The sequence below is a fragment of the Pelophylax lessonae genome (assembly GCF_965119305.1).
Source record: "Pelophylax lessonae genome assembly, chromosome: 12".
Lineage (NCBI taxonomy): Eukaryota > Metazoa > Chordata > Amphibia > Anura > Ranidae > Pelophylax > Pelophylax lessonae.
Genome location: NC_138779.1, coordinates 114,768,726 through 114,789,270, shown reverse-complemented (window position 1 = coordinate 114,789,270; position 20,545 = coordinate 114,768,726). Strand labels below are relative to the sequence as shown.

At 40.6% G+C, this 20,545-nt stretch overlaps 1 protein-coding gene across 1 annotated transcript in view; it reads right to left on the bottom strand.

Annotated features, from left to right (window-relative positions):
* Positions 1-20,545, bottom strand: part of LOC309567750 (sulfotransferase 2B1-like) — a 98,738-nt gene that overhangs the window by 42,053 nt on the left and 36,140 nt on the right. The gene's annotated exons all lie outside the window — the stretch shown is intronic.

Genomic DNA, 20,545 nt, shown 5'->3' with positions numbered 1-20,545 from the left:
ACATATCAAGGTAAGTTACAATTTTTTACAAATATCAAAATCACACCAGCTTGAGCTATCAGCTGTAACTGTAAGCCCTTTAGCGTAGCGATTAGCGAGTTAGCGACATGCTTAACGTTAACGCGTTAACTAGCTGTCATAAATTTCATAAAGGCTATGACGCAGCGTTGAATCGTGTTTTTGACCCATCCAGTAAGATTTAATCTTACATTATGTTAAAAAAATCATACAAGTTTTTTTGGTCACATTAAAAAAGTTCATATATAAAGACACAAACAACAAGGCGTCTAAAAACAACACAGATAAATGAAGGAATGGAATACTTTCATCATGACTACCACAAAGGGACACACAGTGGAGTGCCTATGTGTAGATTTCTTGCCCTGTTGCTGCCTATTGGCATTGGCATTGCCCAACATGTTTCGCGGTATCTTCTCCGCTTCCGCTTCGTAAGGGCCAAGGGGTCTTATCATGTTAACAGAGACTTTTTCCTCCTACGTCCTTCCTAAACATCTAAACAGAGAGCTTGCATTCAAAGCAAAGATCTATCAAAGGAATATAGATAAGTTAGAAAAATAATATAAGAGAGCAATATATCAAAAAAGCCACAGACCAAAAAGAAGGTCAGAGCCGTTCAGCCTGGTAATGTAAAGTAAAGCATAGCATAACATCATTTATTTTATTTATACTGTCATCATTATAGCTTGATGGTCCTATGTATGTTGGACTGAAATGGATGGTACAGTAACTAAAGCATAATATTGGAAATGTGTTGCATTTAATGATTTAATAATTAAAACACCTATATTAAAGTGTATCAAACTTGTAATGTTAAGGGATCATAGGACCAGTCCAGGACCAGGAGAGAAAGAGAACTTTCCTCCAAAATAGAAAGATATGTTCATGATATATATTCATATTCAATTCATTTGCCTCTATTTGCAGTTGATCATCCCTTGTTAAACAAAACAAGTGCAAGCAGAAAAATATATGTTAAGTAACTAGTTATTAAGTTAAGTACTGTCTTGTGTCTTGTTTCCCCTTTCCATCATGGCTGCTATATGGTTACGTTACGCAGCGCTGGTGAGTGTGACTGGTCAGATGCGCCCATAACCATAATAACCCGGCCGGAATGGCTCTCCATTCCGAATTTCCGGGTGCTGATTGGCTGGGCGGGGGGTGTGGAGATGTCCATCATCTGCCTCCCCGCCTGCCATCGTACAGACAGTCAGCTGCGCTAGCCATCTGCGCATGCGCATTATGGGTCCGGGTCCGGCCGCGTCACACGCCGATGGGCGTGAGCGGCCGGACAGGACTCGGAGTCCTATAAAATGTCGGCAGATGCCTGTCAGCCAGCCTCGGTCACGACTACACAGACATTAGCACAGCAGGCTCCACGGACGGCCCAGGACGGGACGGAGGAGGTTAAACTACTTGGTAAAAAATGCATTCGGTGTGACGGGGTCCACACTCTTGCTATCCTATCTATCATGATGTCAGGCACTCTCTTTCTTGTGGCTCATTTAATTAACTTTTATATGACTCTCTTTTCTTTGCAGTGAGCCCAGCATGGTAGTCTGACCATGTGGTCCCGTCCGGGCCGTCCGTGGCTTCCACAGTGTGTGTTTTTCTGTTTGTGACCTGCTGCTGGTCTTCCTTTTCTAATTGACCAGTTTTTTTTTTGAGGCACCTCTCTTTGGCTCTCTTTACCATCCCTCCTTCCTTCCCTGCCCTGGTGAGTCTCTTTGTCTGCAGTGTGCTGAGCCTGAGTCTGACTGAGTGCTGCTGACTGGACTGTCTGCTGATATTATTATATAACAGTACTTTTTTACTGTGTGTGTAAAAATAATATATATATACATATATTTTTCTGCTTGCACCTGCTTTTGTTTAGCAAGGGATGCGAGGCAAACATAATGATCATGATGAACATATCTTTCTATTTATTTTTACAATATGGAGGAAAGTTCTCTCTCTCCTGGTCCTGGTCCTTATATCCCTTATTCCCTTTTAATTTTACAATTGTTTGATGTCTGCAGAGTGCAGACTGTGCAGCACTGCACATTTTAATATATATGTTTTGAATCGATTAAATGCATATTTAGTAACACTTTTCCAATATGCTTAGTTACTTTCTGACTGCCATTTGTCCATTTCTTACTCCAACATAGGACTCCCATGTCCGTCTAGGAGGCGTTTCCGCTCAGTTTTGGTGGTTGCCTCCCCCTCCTTCCCGGCCTGGACCATCTTCTTGGCTAAGTCGTCGTCGTGGGGCCACCTTCCTTCGCAGGAATGTCATCACCAGCTATGTATGTATAAATGATGTCATGTTATTGCTGCTATAAATAAATCTATCTATCAAAGAAATAGATAAGTTAGAAAAATAATATAAGAACAAATCAAAAAGCCACTGACCAAAAGAAGGTCAGAGAGGTAATGTAAAGGCGTCAAGCATAGCAGTGCTATGCATGCTTGATGCCTGACCTTCTTTTGGTGAGTGGCTTTTTGATATATTGTTGTTATATTATTTTTCTCTAACTTATCTATTTCTTTGATAGATTTATTTGAATGCATTATGCAACTAGCTCTCTCTTTAGATGTTTAGGAACTCTCTGTTAACATAAGACCCCTATACGAAGTGGACAAGATACCGCAAAACATGTTGGGCAAGAAATCTACACATTAGGCACTGTGTCCTTGTGGTATCATGAGAGTATTCCTTCATATGTGTTGTTTTTAGACACCTTGTTTGTGTCTTACTTACTCTTTCTGAACTTTCTTAATATATTGTTGTGAGTGAGAGTGACCAAATAAACTTATATGATTTTTTAACATAATGTAGCCTTAGTGTACCCAGAAAGTCCTCATGCCTCCTCCTCCCTTTTCCTTTCTACAATTGATTTTAGGACCTAGGTACTTCTTTATTGGGTATTTGTCATTATGACACCCCAATTAGTACTAGGATTTAACTTGGTGTACTGCAGTAATTTCAGGTTATTTATAAAATTATATATAAAATTATATATGACAATGTGTAGAAAAATTCCCTAAAAAATATTTTAGCCTAGTTTAGACTGGAGTGAGGTGAAAACAGGAAAAAAAGTGCAAAGTAAGTTGGCTAGCTGTTAATTTTATTCAATTATATGGTAGAAAATTAGACTATTAGTCAAAATAAACTTTTGGTGATGAAATCAAAGTGCTGAGTGCTGACTGACAACAAACAAAGCATCTCAAATTGTCTGCTCTGCATGCATCTCAAGTGGTCTTCTTCGCGCACTCATGTTTCTCATCATGAACCATGCTTGTTGTATCAAGTGTTAGGCCTACAGGGTTTTGCAGCAAGAATGCAGAGAAGTACTAAAGCAGAATCCATGAAGGATCTTTGCTTATGGGGGTTTCTTGCTTAGTTTTTTGTATATAGAATTATGGTGGATAAGTATAACTGACTTTAATTGAATTATTTTTGCTTTTTATTAATAGTGTGGGTTATACACTCACCTAGCTATGTTGCTCAGTCACGTAAAACTTTATAATTCTGTGAAGGTAAAACAATATATTTTTTGGTCTCTTTTCAGAGCAAGCATGACTGCCACTTGAATAGATACGAGGAACTCACATCTGCAAAGCGAAAGAAGAAGACTGTGATTCCCTCCCCTTCCATCAAGCAGCCGACATTAATGGGTAGCTGGAGCACAATGCCTCAGAGATCCATTGACAAGGCAATCATGAAGTATGTTGTCCGAGGACTTCAGCCTTTCAACATTGTAGAGCAAGCAGCTTTCCGCGATTTTGTGTTAGACCTGGTACCAAATACCAAAATAATGACAAGAATCACACTCACATCTATGATTGATGATGCTGCCAAACAGATGAAGATCAAGATTATTGAGGCCATGCAAACTGTTGACCACATCGCGACAACCACTGACTGCTGGTCAGCCAGGCGGCGTAGTTTCATTGGGGTCACAGCTCACTGGCTGGACCCGGAAAGTTTAAAAAGGTGCTCAGTGGCCCTGGCCTGTAAAAGATTAAGAGGCTCTCACACTTTCGACCTTCTGGCAAATGCACTTAATGATATCCATGCTGAGTATGACATTCGAGGGAAGATAGTCAGAACAACCACGGACAATGGCTCCAACTTCATTAAAGCCTTCAAACTCTTCGGTGAAGATGGAAATGCTGGTGCTCTAGTTGAGGTGGAGGAGGAGGAGGAGGAAGAAGCAGACAAAGATGAGGAGGAGGTCGAGTTTGTCGATGTATCTTCACTTTTGGATGAGGATGATGGTTTTGAGTTCCAGCTCCCGAAGCACCAGCGGTGTGCATGCCACATTCTTAACCTAATAGCCACTGCCGATGCCAGCAAAGCAGTGTCCAATGAGGCGTACAAGAAATTATACTACTCAACATTTGCCAAGTGCAATGCACTTTGGAATAAGTGTTCAAGATCCTCAACAGCAGCTGAAATTGTGGAAGATGCTTGCTCCCTCCAGTTCGTGCGACCAAATGCAACAAGGTGGAACTCTGTCTTCATGGCTGTGGAGAGACTGCTCAGGATAGTGAAAGAAAAGGGAGAGGCAACAATGAGAGTTTTCTGCACAGATTTGAAGGTTCCAATGTAAGTTTAAAAATGGTTTATGGTACTCTTTCTGTTCAAACTCAATTCTGGTCCATAATGTCTACTTGTACAACATTTAATTGAATGGTTAACATTGAACGATGTAGCAAATTCATTGCATGATAATCACCACATCCAATCATGTAGCAATGCTGTTTTTTGTTTCTTATTGTTTATATGTTCTTGTCTTCTTCATAGGTTTAATCCAGCTGAACTCGCATTCTTGTCTGAGTATTCTGCTGTCATGTCTCCAGTCGCCCAAGCAACTAACATTTTGCAAGCTAAAACCAATGTCCAGATGGGGTGGCTGCTCCCAACCGTCAAGCTCCTGAAAATCAAGCTGAACAGGATCCAGATGCCTCTGAAGTATTGCAAGCCGCTTGTGGATGCCTTGCAGGTGGGCATTCAGAATCGCTTTGGCCCTATGATGGAAGACCCAGAGCCGGTGGCCGCTGCTATTCTGCTTCCAAAATTCAGGACAAATTGGACACAGGAGGATGAGACTATCAAAATGGGTAAGATATATAGTGTAGTATGGGTGAATTATTGTGTATTTTTTGTGCAATCACAAATTCACATACCATACAGCAGTACAGCTCAAATATTGCGGGATTACTTTTAATTTTTTTTTTTTTATATGAAAACAAACACACATGAGCTTGTCCTGCATAGAAGATATTGCAAACATACCAGGGCATTATGATGTTAGAGTGAGAAATGATGTGGTAGTATGGGAGACTTCCTCTTTAGTATAGCAGTATCATGGCACTGGCAGCCAAGCCTTCCTGTCTAAGGTCTGCCACCAGGCTGTAAATGCTGCAAAAGGCTTTTTGTTTAAGGGAATTATTTGAATTATAAAGTCGCCACTATTATTTCCATTAAAATCATCTACCGACAATGTCATCATGTCAAATCTGTGTTTACTTTCATGGGTTGAAACTCTTATTATTGTATAAGTTCCACAATAATTCTATATAAATCAAACTTAAGCAAGAAACCCCATAACCAAAGATCCTTCATGTATTCTGCTTTAGTACTTCTCTGCAATTACTTGCAAAACCCCTTAGGCCTAACTTCATACAACCAACCATGCATCTCATTCATGAGGAGGAGTGCGCGAAGAGTAGACCACTTGATGCAGACAAGTTGAGATGCTTTGTTGTCAGCACTTTGATTTCATTATTTTGACTAATAGTCTAATTTTCTACCATATACAATTGAATAAAATGAACAGCTAGCTAAGCTAACACACTCTTATATTTCAGGAATGGAATATATCAAACGAAGTATTGAAGACCCCTCGTTGCACTGTACAGAGGTCAACAGGTCCAGCTCATCTGATGAAGACGACTTCTTTTCTGGCATGCAGGGTTCGAAGGCACAAGACAGTGCCAAACAGCTAGATGCGTACTTGTCATGTTCAGCAGATAACATGGACTTGCTCAAGTCTTTTCCAGCTGTGTGCAAGTTGTCTGTTAAGTTAAACACACCTCTTCCAGCATCAGCAGCCTGCGAGAGGCTTTTTAGTATTGCAGGATTAGTCTTTAGCCCTAGAAGAGCGAGACTGACTAGTTCCAATTTTGAAAACCAACTACTTTTGAGGATAAACCAAAGATTTCTAACTTAAACTGGTATGCATTAAGCAGTCATATAAATATATTTAAGAAGGGAATAAGCTGTGGAGAAAAAAAACACAAGCAGGGAAGAGAGGGTAGGGATGCTTTAAAGGGGCATATTTGATCTGCTTTTGTTTAAGCTCAATGTTTTGCTCTAATCACTTTTGTTGTTGCATAAGAAATACTTGAATGTGGCCTACTGGCCTTTGAGATCTTTTAGTTGCCCTAACAAGTTGAGGATGAAAAGAAAATGCGTAACTTCCAAAAATGACTGCTTTATGCACACTGCAGGGAATAAGCTGTGGAGAAATAAATGTGAATATTAAGGGTGCGCTGCTGGCTGCTGATGCTGATATGTAAAAAAGCTGCAACCAGGACAAAAATAAATGAATCTGTGATAAATTAAATATATGGTGCACTAAATCGTATATAAAGCAATATACAATATATTCCAATAATGTATGAAATGAAAGTCCAAAATATTGTGAATCTTGAAATATGTGACAAAACAAGATGAATATATTTTCAAAGGTGCAGGAATCAAACAGGACCTATTCCAAATAGGTGCAGACTCCCACCACCTTGTGGATTTCCCCCTTACCCGGCAGATGAAGGTAAGTGCAAAATAATATCCAAAATAGATCCAGTGAAACAAAATTGCAAAACCTGTGCTCTTAACTTTCAGTGAAAAAAACAAAATCAGCCTCTTACCAGAAAAAATGTCTATGTACGCTTGTGACTCTCCTTGGTTGGGAGCAGGGCCGGCCTTTGGGGTGTGCGAGCTGTGCGGCCGCACAGGGCGCCATGGGCAAAAGGGGCGCCGTGCGGCCATCGCAGCTCGTACATGATCAGGCAGCACAGTGGGAGGTAAGCGGCGACCGCGGCATGGAGAGAGTTAACACAGGCCACGACCGCCGCTTACCTTCCACTGTGCGGCTGTGCCTGTGTCTTCTATAGCTGCAGGGCTGAGTGCCCGCCACTGACAGATCCCCTCCTCTCCAGGCCAGGGACGCCAGAGGAGAGATCGTCGGCTCCCCCTCCTCCCGCCCCTTCTCCTCCTCCTCCTCCTCCCGCCCCTTCTCGTGGTAAGCCTCCATACTAAGGTAAGTAAACTCTCTCCTGCATCAAATGTAAGGGGGGGCTCTGTGTGGGGGTCTCGGATGTAAAGGGGGCTTTGTGTGGGGGGGTCTTTGGTGTGGGGGGTCTCTGATGTAAGGGGGCTCTGTGTGGGGGGTCTCTGATGTAAGGGGGGCTCTGTGTGGGGGGTCTCTGATGTAAAGGGGGCTTTGTGTGGGGGGTCTCTGATGTGTGGGGGTCTCTGATGTAAGGGGGCTCTGTGTGGTGGGTCTCTGATGTGGGGGGTCTCTGATGTAAAGGGGGCTTTGTGTGGGGGGTCTCTGATGTAAGGGGGCGCTGTGTGGGGGGTCTTTGATGTAAGGGGGCTCTGTGTGGGGGCCTGGGGTCTCTGGTGTAAGGGGGCTCTGTGTGGGGGTCTCTGATGTAAGGAGGCTCTGTGTGGGGGTCTCTGATGTGTGGGGGTCTCTGATGTAAGGGGGCTCTGTGTGGGGGGTCTCTGATGTAAGGGGGACTCTGTGTGGTAGAGTTCTGATGTGGGGGGCTCTGATGTAAGGGGAGCTCTGTGGGGGGCTCTGATGTAAGGGTGGCTCTGTGGGGATGGTCTCTGATGTAAGGGGGCTCTGTATTGGGGTCTCTGATGTAAGGGGGGCTTTATGTGAGGGGTCTCTAAAGTAAGGGGGCTTTGTGTGGGCATGGTCTCTGATGTAAGGGGGCTCTGTGTTGGGGTCCCTGATGTGTGGGGGTCTCTGTAAGGGGGCTCTGTGTGGAGGGTCTCTGATGTAAGGGGGACTCTGTGTGGGAGGGCTCTGATGTGGGGGGCTCTGATGTAAGGGGAGCTCTGTGTGGAGGGGCTCTGATGTAAGGGGAGCTCTGTGGGGGGCTCTATGGGGGGCTCTGATGTAAGGGTGGCTCTGTGGGGATGGTCTCTGATGTAAGGGGGCTCTGTATTGGGGTCTCTGATGTAAGGGGGGCTTTGTGTGAGGGGTCTCTAAAGTAAGGGGGCTTTGTGTGGGCATGGTCTCTGATGTAAGGGGGCTCTGTGTTGGGGTCCCTGATGTGTGGGGGTCTCTGTAAGGGGGCTCTGTGTGGAGGGTCTCTGATGTAAGGGGGACTCTGTGTGGGAGGGCTCTGATGTGGGGGGCTCTGATGTAAGGGGAGCTCTGTGTGGAGGGGCTCTGATGTAAGGGGAGCTCTGTGGGGGGCTCTATGGGGGGCTCTGATGTAAGGGTGGCTCTGTGGGGATGGTCTCTGATGTAAGGGGGTTCTGTATTGGGGTCTCTGATGTAAGGGGGGCTTTGTGTGAGGGGTCTCTAAAGTAAGGGGCTTTGTGTGGGGATGGTCTCTGATGTAAGGGGGCTCTGTGTTGGGGTCTCTGATGTAAAGGGGGCTCTTTGTGTGGGCTGGGGGGTCTCTGCTGTAAGGGTGATCTGTGTGGGGGGTCTCTGATGTAAGTGGGGCCTCTATGGGGGGTTTCTGAACTCTCTGTTGTAAGGGGGCTCCGTTGGGGGGTTTCTGTTGTAAGGGGGGCTCCGTTGGGTGGTCTCTGATGTAAGGGGGGTCTCTAATGTAAGGGGGGCCAAGTTTGTAGTGATCATAAAAAAGAAAAGTCAAATGAAGTGCAAGAAAAAATGTGCAGGGCGCTGGTGGGGGCGCCACAGGATCAGCTCGCACAGGCCGCTTGAACACCTAAGGCCGGCCCTGGTTGGGAGGTTCACTTCTTTCTTTCCCATTAACAGCAGATATGAAATTATATTCATCTTTTGTCACATATGAATATGATATATATATATTTGAAGATTCACAATATTTTGAACTTTTTATTGACTTAGATTTCATACACTCTTCCTTTATTTCATTATTGGAATATATTGTTGTATATCACATTGGTTTATATATGATTTTGTGCACCAATAAGCTGTGGAGAAAAAAAAAACAGGCAGGGAAGAGAAGGAGGGATGCTTTAAAAGGGGAAGGGAGGGACTTTATCTGTTTTTGTTTATAAAAAGTTACAGCCTAAGGAATTGTGATTGTCCTTTAGGTTAATCATTTGAATAAATCATTTGAAGTAATAAAAACAAATATTATGTTCAAACTTTTGACTTCTTTCTTTAATAACTACATAACACAGTACTTCTACTTCTACTTTCAGTACTTGAGTAGAATTTTTTTTTCAAAACTACTGGTACTTTTTACTTTTACTACTTAAGTAGCAATTTTTTTGAAAAAACTACTTGCAATACTTAAGTAAAAAAAATGTTGAATACTTTTGTACTTCCACTTAAGTAACTTTTTCTGTGAGCACTTCCACTTCTACTTAAGTAACTTTTTGATCGAGTACTTGTACTTTTACTCAAGTAGAAATTTTGAGTACTTTATACAAGTCTGTATATAAATAAATAAAGTGCAAACACTTAGTGGTAAACAATTGTACATAAAGGTGCAATCAATATAAGATGTGAAAGTACAAAGTAGCAGTAAAATAGTGGCGATTATTACAAAAAAGTGTATGCCCATAGATTAATAAACAATTCCAATCAAAAGTACAAAATGTGATAACACATTCCTCCTGTGGTGATTCAGTTTTCAAAAAGCGCACTCTTCCCTCATGACAGTCCAAACTGCTCACCTTTTAGCAGTGTTCCCATTGCTAACATGAGGTAAAAAAGGCATGTATTCCCTTGTGGGATGATAATGTTGATATGGTCACCTCCACATGTATCTCAATGGCAGACAGCGCATAAACAATTTTCATCAGCACATATGGTACATACTAAAATAAAAACCTTTCATAGTGCTCACTGATGGATTTATTTTTAAAAAAATCAGGAATAAAAACACTTACATAGAAAAGGACATCTAAAGACTGCCTCAGTACAGCCACATGTATATGGATGACTGGCTCATTACTCACTGGGCTCGATCTAAAGACTGCCTCAATACAGCTGACCAGCTCACCGCTCACTAGACCTCATGCTAGCGTGATTATGTCATTTTCAGTAAGTTCAGCCCCTTTGACGTGTATATTGGTAGAGCTTCACTATTTTATTCCTTTTTTTTTTTTTTCTTTTTGATACAAGGTGGGGTTTTATCACTTGTAGTGTCAGCTGGCTGTCACTTTAAGCGTATTCATTATTTTTACTATTTATATGGGCGTGCATAAGTTGATTTATTGTTTTTTTGATGGTGGATTAGAGCTCCCAAGAGAAGGAAAGATCATGATAAGCAAATCCCTAGATATCCCACAATTTCTGTAAGGAGAAGTAGCAACCTTTTTGGCAGGTAAGGATGAATCAAAGGCATATTGAAAGGAGACCACGCAAGTGTGCGTTTAATCAAAACTTCCTTAGCTTTAAAAAAATCAAAGATATCATCAGGATACTTAAAGATCTGTATGTGAAGTCTACAGGAGTAACATCCAGCAGCAGTAATCAGTTTGAGAGACGTGCATGTATTTGCAAATGTGTGCAGCTAAACCCCTGTTTTTAAGGCATAACTTTGGACAGGTCAATTTGGTTGGTCGCAGGCTGGTCGGTAAGTTGCTGCTTCCACAAGTAACCTGGTGAGGCCAAGTGAGAGTTGTCCTTAACAACTGTGAATAGTTCAAGTTGGAGTATCCCACTATTTCCTTCTCCCATACAAGTTCCACAATAAGTATAAAACCAAATCCCCTGACCTGTTTGTTGAGTAACGAGCAACTGGGAGTAAGGATGGATGAGTGAACTATCCCTAAGTGACTGTCTGCAGGTAATCAGAGGAGGCCCAAGAAATCATCACACAGCAAGCCCTACAGGAACTGTGCTACATGTTGAATGGCCAAATCCATATCAGCAAGAGAAACTAGACCAATCTTTATCAGCACGTAAGAATTGTTTCATGTAAACTATGGGGAGCAAGAGAGTTCCCAGTGGTACGAATGATTTGAAAACAATATGAACAGAACCCACAGGAATCTCCCCATTAAGAAGGAATTATTCTTGAAGGAAAGTTGCAACAAAGGGAAGTAGCAAGACTGGGCAGATACAACCTTAAAAATAGCCTTATCAGAAGAGTGATGAGGGACAACTGGAGTGCCCAAATGCTGGGAAAGTACATTGCCCAAGGTGTAAGTATAATATCACTTGCGCCTCTGGGATATTATGTATGGAATGGAAAGCCGCAAGTTCAAACTATATATATAGTTAGAAAAAGTAAATGATTTAAAAAACTGCGCTAACCTCTGGTGATAGAGGGCTATAAAACCCTACTGCATATATACTGTGACAAAAAACTGTGTTATGGTATTACTACCTTGTACTCATATAAATCATATATATTGAATAGTGAAAATGTCACAAAAAACAATTGCTGATAAAACTTATATATATATATATATATATAAAGCAGCCAAAATGTCACCATCAGTGATTAAAGTGCAAGTATAAATTAACAATATTGTCTGGGTAAATGGATGGCATCCATAAAGTGCAATATAGGTGCTGACAATTATTCATATACTAATCCATAAAAATTATAAATCTCATTCATAAAGTGCAATATATATTTACAAAGAAAAAAACAGAAATTGTATATACGCTGTAACGCACGCTGCCTCGTTCTGTGCCCTTCGGTGAACCGCACGCCAAGTCCCCACTTCCGGGTACGGCGGATACGGCGGGTACGGCGCGAGTCTCACACACAGACTTTGGAGAGCAGCCACGAGGCTGGAAAGGTCTGTAAGGGCCAGTGTTGCAGTAGTTACTGAAAAAATGTAACTAGTTACTAGTTACTTCTGTAAATTGTAACGAGATTACTTTACTAGTTACTGCATTTGAAAAGTAACTTCACTACTTTTTACTTTACTTTCCTCTTTCTTAATTGACCGTGTAGAAGAAGATACATGACACTCTTTCTGCATAGAGTTTATTGTATAAACACAGGCTTTGGGAAACATGAGAACAAAACCTGAAAAAAAACAGAATAAACATAAAGTGCAACAAAAAGTAATAAACTTCATCCCTCTCTATTCTTCGAAATAACGATTGTATCGCACGGCTTGGGTAACGCAGGAAAGTGCGTTCCTATAGCCTAGTAAAGTAGTGTAGGTGTAGTTACCTCCAGGGCCGGATTAAGAGCATCATGGGCTTGGTGCTGAGGATTTTGAAGGGCCTTAAGGGCAGTAAATAAAGTTGGGGGGAGTACCGCGCTTTAAAAGTGCTTTAAATAACATAAATAAAATATATATATATGTAAATAAGTGCCAAAGTGCTTCTTAAATAATATTAAAATTGATGTGTCTTAATGTATACAATAATACAATCCGATATAATTTATACAGTAAATATAATAGGTGATGAAATATTCATAAAAAAATATATAAATCTTATTGAAACCAACTATATCAATCCATTATACAGTGAAAAATTTATATAAAATTAAGATCGGTGACTTATTTAAATATAAAAAGTGCTCTAAATAAGTGATAACCAATAAAGTGCTAAAGTGTCCTTTTAAAATTATTTTTATAAATATATAATGTGATGAACACAATCTTCTTAATCCAAATTTCACATGCAGGTGCTTCGTGCGGTGCCCACTAGGTGTCCTAAGCGCTCACCTCACTGCTCCTTTAAAAGAGCCTTATGTTGTATTTCCCAGTATGCTGTTCCTTCCTCCTTATTGGCATATATGTACCATTATAAATCCTTGATTATATCTCCCTTGTAAATGCAGCTATCTTCCAGGGGATATAAGCGGTTCTTTGTATCTCCAAAAAAATCAAATTGGGCCCAACATAGTGAAGTACGTCCCATAAATTTTATTTAAAAAAAGATAGAGTAACACTCACATTGCTTTTCGTCTTGTTTCCCTGGAAGAAGCTGCGTGATGACGCAGCGTAACGCGTAGGATAGCTAAACCGGAAGTGACGTATCGGCAAAGGATTGTATGTTATGCTTGAAACAAGACGAAAAGCAATGTGAGTGTTACTCTATCTTTTTTTAAATAAAATTTATGGGACGTACTTCACTATGTTGGGCCCAATTTGATTTTTTTGGAGATACAAAGAACCGCTTATATCCCCTGGAAGATAGCTGCATTTACAAGGGAGATATAATCAAGGATTTATAATGGTACATATATGCCAATAAGGAGGAAGGAACAGCATACTGGGGAATACAACATAAGGCTCTTTTAAAGGAGCAGTGAGGTGAGCGCTTAGGACACCTAGTGGGCACCGCACGAAGCACCTGCATGTGAAATTTGGATTAAGAAGATTGTGTTCATCACATTATATATTTATAAAAATAATTTTAAAAGGACACTTTAGCACTTTATTGGTTATCACTTATTTAGAGCACTTTTTATATTTAAATAAGTCACCGATCTTAATTTTATATAAATTTTTCACTGTATAATGGATTGATATAGTTGGTTTCAATAAGATTTATATATTTTTTTATGAATATTTCATCACCTATTATATTTACTGTATAAATTATATCGGATTGTATTATTGTATACATTAAGACACATCAATTTTAATATTATTTAAGAAGCACTTTGGCACTTATTTACATATATATATATTTTATTTATGTTATTTAAAGCACTTTTAAAGCGCGGTACTCCCCCCAACTTTATTTATCTTTATTGTGTAGGTTACCAATTTTAGTACCTGCAGCATTAAAGGTGCCTATTTTGTAGACAACAATTAGAGAAGACAGCGCGAGAATTTCACCAACCCTCTAGCCTTAAGGGCAGTGCCTTGGCATGCACCCAGAGGAGGAAGGGTGCAGCCATGCATGCCTAATTCAACATGGGATGCTGTCTCTGAAGCCCATAAACACATCCATGCATCGGCAACTGTCCCTCCTTGTCCGGCCTTCGCGCTGTGTGGGGAGGTTCTGAGGGTGCTGCCTGGGGAAACGAGCATAGAAGCCAGACTTCTGTGTTTACAAGTGACAGAAGAGCGGTAACAGTGAATATGGCCAACCCGGGGCCTATATAAAAGGTAGGGGCCTGGAGCTGCAGCTCCAATAGCCCCTACGTTAATCTGGCCCTGGTTACCTCCTATAGCCTAGTAAAGTAGTGTAGTTACCAATATTAGTATTGTAACTAGTTACGTTACTTAGTTACCAACAAAAGTAATGTAGTTACTGTAATCAGTTACTTTGTAACTAGTTACCCCCAACACTGGTAAGGGCACCAGTATATACACTATTTTTATTACAAGTGAGCTTTATTGCAGTGGCTTTGCAGTGTTTTTTCTTGTAAGAAGTTTTAAATAAAAGGATTTTTTAACCGTCTACACGACGAGGAGCCTTTTTTCTTTTATACCCTGAGCCAAAAGGCGTAACCAGAGGACCCCCATATACAAGCAAGGACCAGGAGCATATGAGATCAAGCCTATATTGATTTCTGCTGGAGTATGCCAACAGGAATCCATGGGATCTGGTAAGTGAGCCATCTTACCATTCGGCACTCGAGGTGAAGTGGAGGGTCACACCACTACTGTACCAGCATAAGCACTTTCATCTGCACCTATCAAAATTTGCACTGAAAGGACTGTTATTGCACTATTTGCACTTTCTTTCCTCAAGCACTTTTTTTATCACAGACTATATACAATTTCTGTTTTTTTCTTTGTAAATATATATTGCACTTTATGAATGACATTTATAATTTTTATGGATTAGTATATGAATAATTGTCAGCACCTATATTGCACTTTATGGATGCCATCCATTTACCCAGATAGTAATGTTGATTTATACTTGCATTTTAATCACTGATGGTGACATTTTTGCTGCTTTATATATATAAGTTTTATCAGCAATTGTTTTTTGTGACATTTTCACTATTCAATATATATGATTTATATGGGTACAAGGTAGTAATACCGTAACACAGTTTTTTGTCACAGTATATATGCAGTAGGGTTTTATAGCCCTCTATCACCAGAGGTTAGCGCAGTTTTTTCAATCATTTACATTGCCCAAGGATCCAGATGAATTAACAAATTCCCCAACCTAAATAATTTGTGGTGTACAATCATATAGAAGAGCAGCAGAGGAGTTAGAGCACCTGTGGCTTCTACAGCTAGAGAATGAAGGAAACTAGGACTGCCTTTGAGCTACTACTACTGTGGTAAATGAAGAAGGGGGTATTCCACCCTTTCCACTGACCGTCCTCATTGAGATAGAAGTACACTACACTAGAGGCAATAAAAGGTGAATATCTGAGTCGTACGTTTCTCGGGCATTATTTTGGCATCCCAGGCACGTCCCAAAGTGCCCTATACATGCATATGAATATCAGTACTATGCAAGAAAATCAGTACTATGCAGAGATACTTGTATCAAACCACCACCGTTGAAAGTAATGGCAGCAGACAATTGCTCCAAATGTTCTATGAAACAAGATACAGTTTAGGAAATAAAATCAGCGTATACACAGCTCAGCTACATCAAACTGGGATCTACAGTAAGTAGGGAATCCAACTGTCTGTCCCTGAACAGTGATGACCCAAAAGTACCCAAGTTTGGTTCAGGGTATGTTCAGCGAACTTTACTGAGGTTTGGATGCCAAACTCAAACCCCATTGAAATGAATGGCAGCCAAATTGTAGAAATCAGTAATGGCAGTTTTCTAGGCAAGGAATTGTCAAAGAAATGGCATGGGGAGCAGAATTATTTTCAACAACAAGCTTGGGGGTTGCCATGAACCTGCTTATGCATACAACCTACTACAGCAAAAAAAAAAAAAAAAACATTTACAAGGAAAATAAAATACTATTTAAATTTGCAATTAATGGCCATTTCCAGCTGCTTCTGTCATGTTTGCAAAAAAAAGCCAAGATTCCCTTATCCTAGATAAGGGGCTGTTATAGGTGTTATAGGTGTTGCCGCACCCTACAGTTAGTTGTCCACAAGACTGTGAATAGTTAATAGTTGGAGTATCCCACTCATCCCTTCTCCTATCCAAGTTCTCAATAAAACCACAAAAAGAATATCCCCTGGACTGATTATTGACTGAACCAAAAACTTTAATTGTCGTTTATCTGCTGTCAGTTTCTAAGGGTAACCCAGGGGAATACAGAAAGTGTAATTCTCAGCAGTCCTCTAGGGGGCAGTGCTACATTGACATGGATCTTCATCACCCGGCAAATGTGTTTGACAAAGGATTTTTCTTTTGGGACCTCTGCCACCAGACTTCCCAGCTGGTCAAAGGTTGTGGGGCAGAGGCTCTTGTCCTCATCAATATGGGGGAAAAGGTATCCTCCCTATGTTGAGGACATGTGCTTCACTCAACACTATACATGCTTGGATAAGAGTCTGGTATGGCAACACCATGCTTTTTATATCATTTTTTTGTGTTTAACCCAATAAGGCTGTTAAAAGAAAGAAAGAAAAAAAAGTCCTAAAAAAGGACTATTTACACTATTCACATCATAGTGAATATAGGTGAGCTTACACGCTGGTTCCCTTAGACTCACAAACTGCAATTCACCACAGTGGCAGTATACAGGACTAAATATAGTACTATAGATAGCCCTGTAAAGCCCTGTAGGAGCACACTATACTAGCAAGCTCTCAGCTGGGCAATTCCTACCAACCATCCAGAAAGTTCATACTGAATTCAAACACGGAGCTCATCCCTATAAATTAAATCCCCAAAGGTGTGAACACCATCCACTTGTTTCGTAGTATGTTAATGTGGATTACTGGAGCATCTACAGTTGGAGAAGACCATTGAGCAGTATATTTACTTTCTAAAGGGAAGAGCTCCTCCATATTCACTGTAGGATCTCAGCATACAACAGGATGTTTCCAGTTCCCATAGAGGATAACAGTGGGTGTAACGGAAAGGTCCTGACAGCTATGGAAGCCCTAAAGGGCCCCGGGTCTGCAATAGAAGATTGTTCCTCAAAAATATGGGGTAGCACATACCAGACCAATTGGGTTGGAAAGAAAGGGTTTTCCTTAGGTGGCACAAAAACAGCCTCTCTAGGGGTAGACTGTGATGACTCACAGGGGTGTCAAGCACAGTTTGAGTTGGAGGTTCAGAATGGTCAGAGTTTTCGACCACAGTTAGAAGCTCTGCAGGCAGATTGCTGTAGTGGGTGGGCACAGATGGACAAAGGTCCACGTGAACACAGGCCTCAGCCCCCTCCAACAGAGCTAAAGATGCTTCAGATGATGGTAACCCAATATATACCCATAACAATGAGACTGTCCTCTGTGTGTGTTTTGAGAGGATATTTTGCAACGCATTGCCAAAAATGACTAGGCCTGAAGTAAGAAAGGCTTCACATGCTCACAAACAATAGTAGCAGGTGCAAATGAGGGTCACAGGCTGCTGAAGTTGAACAAGTCCCGATTGATGAGCAGTGAAATGGAACTGAAGATGGGATAATCAATGTGGTGCTTCAAGGGGCAGGAGCAGCACCGAGATGATGCTTTCTCAAGTGGAATGGGTAGAAAAAGAGGAAACTCCTAGTCAGCACTCAGTTCTGTTAGGCCTCATGCCCGCTGGACATATTTACAGCTGCTGTTTTTGGCTTCAGGTGTTTTTTTCTGCAGCCAGTAAACTCCACAGCATGTAATCCTATGTGTCCATGCACACATCGGCTGTTATCAGCGTTTTTGGCAGGGACATTTTCTGACAGGAAAAAAAAAACAGAACTAATGTGTTTTAAGAGAAGTTTTTTAGCTTTAAAAATGCTCTAACTCTGATAAAAGCTGAAAAACTTGGCTATTCAGCAAGTGTTTTTGAGTCATAAGCTTTTGTGGGAGTATAGTTTTGTTAAAAAAAAATCTAAAGATTGCAACAGCTAAAAAAACGCTGAAAAACTCATTCTACAGCTACAGCTTTCTACAGCTAACGCTACTGCCATGTTTATAAGGTCCAGTGGGCATGAGGCCTTAGCCTTAACTAATACCACAGTAAGATGGTGATGGTGGAAATTTTTAAAATGGCATCTATGGTACCAACTCTGAGGTAGCTTCCAGTGCTTTAGCCTGACCAATCTTGCTGCTTACTTATTATTTGAGTCTTCAGAGACTAGGGAGTTGATTAACTAAAGGCAAATAGACGGTTCACTTTGCAAGGGAAGTTGCACTTTGCAGGGAATTTTCCCCATTGCTTAGTGACCATGCTAAAGCTCTGCTGACTTTCAGCATTCAATGATGTGCAAGCAAAAAGGCTGTCCCCCCCCCCCCTCCCCCGCACATTGTTAGGTATTCTATGCAAAGTGAAATTTTACTATGTTAACAAAGCTCTGAGGAAACTTCCCTTGCAAAAATGAACAGCCTATTTGTTCTTAATAAATGGCCCATGGCCGGGACCCAGAAGGTGCCCAGTGCTGAAGGTCTCATTTCAGCCAAGCTCCTTGGTCTTTGGTTCATCAGAGTCCAAATACACCCTACAAAGTTATTTCTGAGGCCACGCAAATCTAGATAGCTGCTATGAAGAGACTAGTTCAATCAGAAGTGTGGAATTCTTGAATAAAGTCAACATGGAAAATTGATCAGCAGTATATCAAGGATATTGAATAAAGTCAATAAATAAAAGAAACATCTGGAAAAAAAGAAAAATATACTGTACATAAGGGACCAAAAGCATTCAACTTGCTAGGACACTAGCAAAAAACTGAGACTTGCTGGGTGGGTAGGGGGTTTAACAGTGCCGGTCTTTAAATTTTTTTACTTATCAATTTCCCATCTTGTTTTAGGTGGCAGTATACCCAGCCTGTAATGGATTTCCTAAATTTCTGTTATGCTCAATGGATGATAAAGAAAAGTTCTTTGTTCCTAAGTTTCCAGCTCCAACAACCTGCTTTTTGTTGAGGAGAAAACTTCATTGAACAGTACTCAGTAGGGATCACAGAGAGTCATGTTATCCTCCTTAGGCCGTGCATGCCTCTCCCTTATCACTCCGAATTGCTTACCTTGTGGTGTTGGCCTCAAAGTTACACAGAGGTCCGGAAACGCATGTACTCCTTCCTGGGATTATAAAATGATGATGATCTCCTCCACAAAACTCTCACAAGGAGAGCAGCTCTCAGGGGTGCAGCTAAAGTCTTCGGTGTATTTCATGTGACCATACAACAAAATCACCGTGGAATTTGTGTAAGCCTGTGACTGATCATCACAATGAATGCAGGACTGTGGACTGTAGTGTATATTCACAGATTATTATTGCACCACAATTTTGGACCTAATATTTAGACCAAATATATTGAGTATATATCAGATTGTTTGTTTAATGTATGTTTTGATTGATAGCGCTACACTGATTATTGAGTTATGATTACTAACTAGCTCGGGTGATATTATTTGTGGTGTTAACAAGTTATTTTTTAACTGTGTCCTTGTCCAAAGTCTTCTTTGTTTACTTGCTGAGGCTTCTATTAAGCTCAACCATGGAAATTCCTCAAGTTTCAATGTTTGCTGTCTTTTATTGACCTGGGTTTAGGAAAATGATTTATAACTTAATTGTTTACTTAATAAATACCTAGAGCATACAGTTAGCAAGCATAATTGAATCATATTAGCAGAGATGTATAGTAACTAAGTAGAACTACTTCACTACTGTACTTAAGTACCCAAAGGCGGTATCTGTACTTTCCTGGAGTAGAATCTTTTTCTCCTACTTCCACTTTTACTTCACTACATTTTTTCGATGATTTCAATACTTCTACTCCGATATTTTTTTTTTGTGCTGCATAGTTACTAGTTACAATTATAAAAATTACCACTGCCAGAACAGTAGATGGCAGGTTTCATGAAGTTCAAAAAAATGTGTATAATGTCATGTGTAAATCAGCGCATACGAAAATAAATGCTCCTGTATGTATAAATGAAATGTTCTACATATCTGCTGTTAAGGGGAAAGAGAACCTCCCCCAACAAAGGAGAGTCACAAGCGTACATAGACCTTTTTTCTGGTAAGAGGCTGATTTTGCTTTTTTCACTGGAAGTTGAGAGCACAGGTTTTGCTGTTTTGTTTCACTGGAAGAGTCTATTTGGATATTATTGTGCACTTACCTTCATCCGCCGGGTAAGGGGGAAATCCACAAGGTGGTGGGAGTCTGCACCTATTATTTGGAATAGCACCTGTTTGATTCCTGCACCTTTGAAAATATATTCATCTTGTTTTGTCACATATATATGGTATTATGGCATTATATATATATATATATATATATATATATATATATATATATATATTTTTTTTTTTTTTTTTTATTGACTTTGATT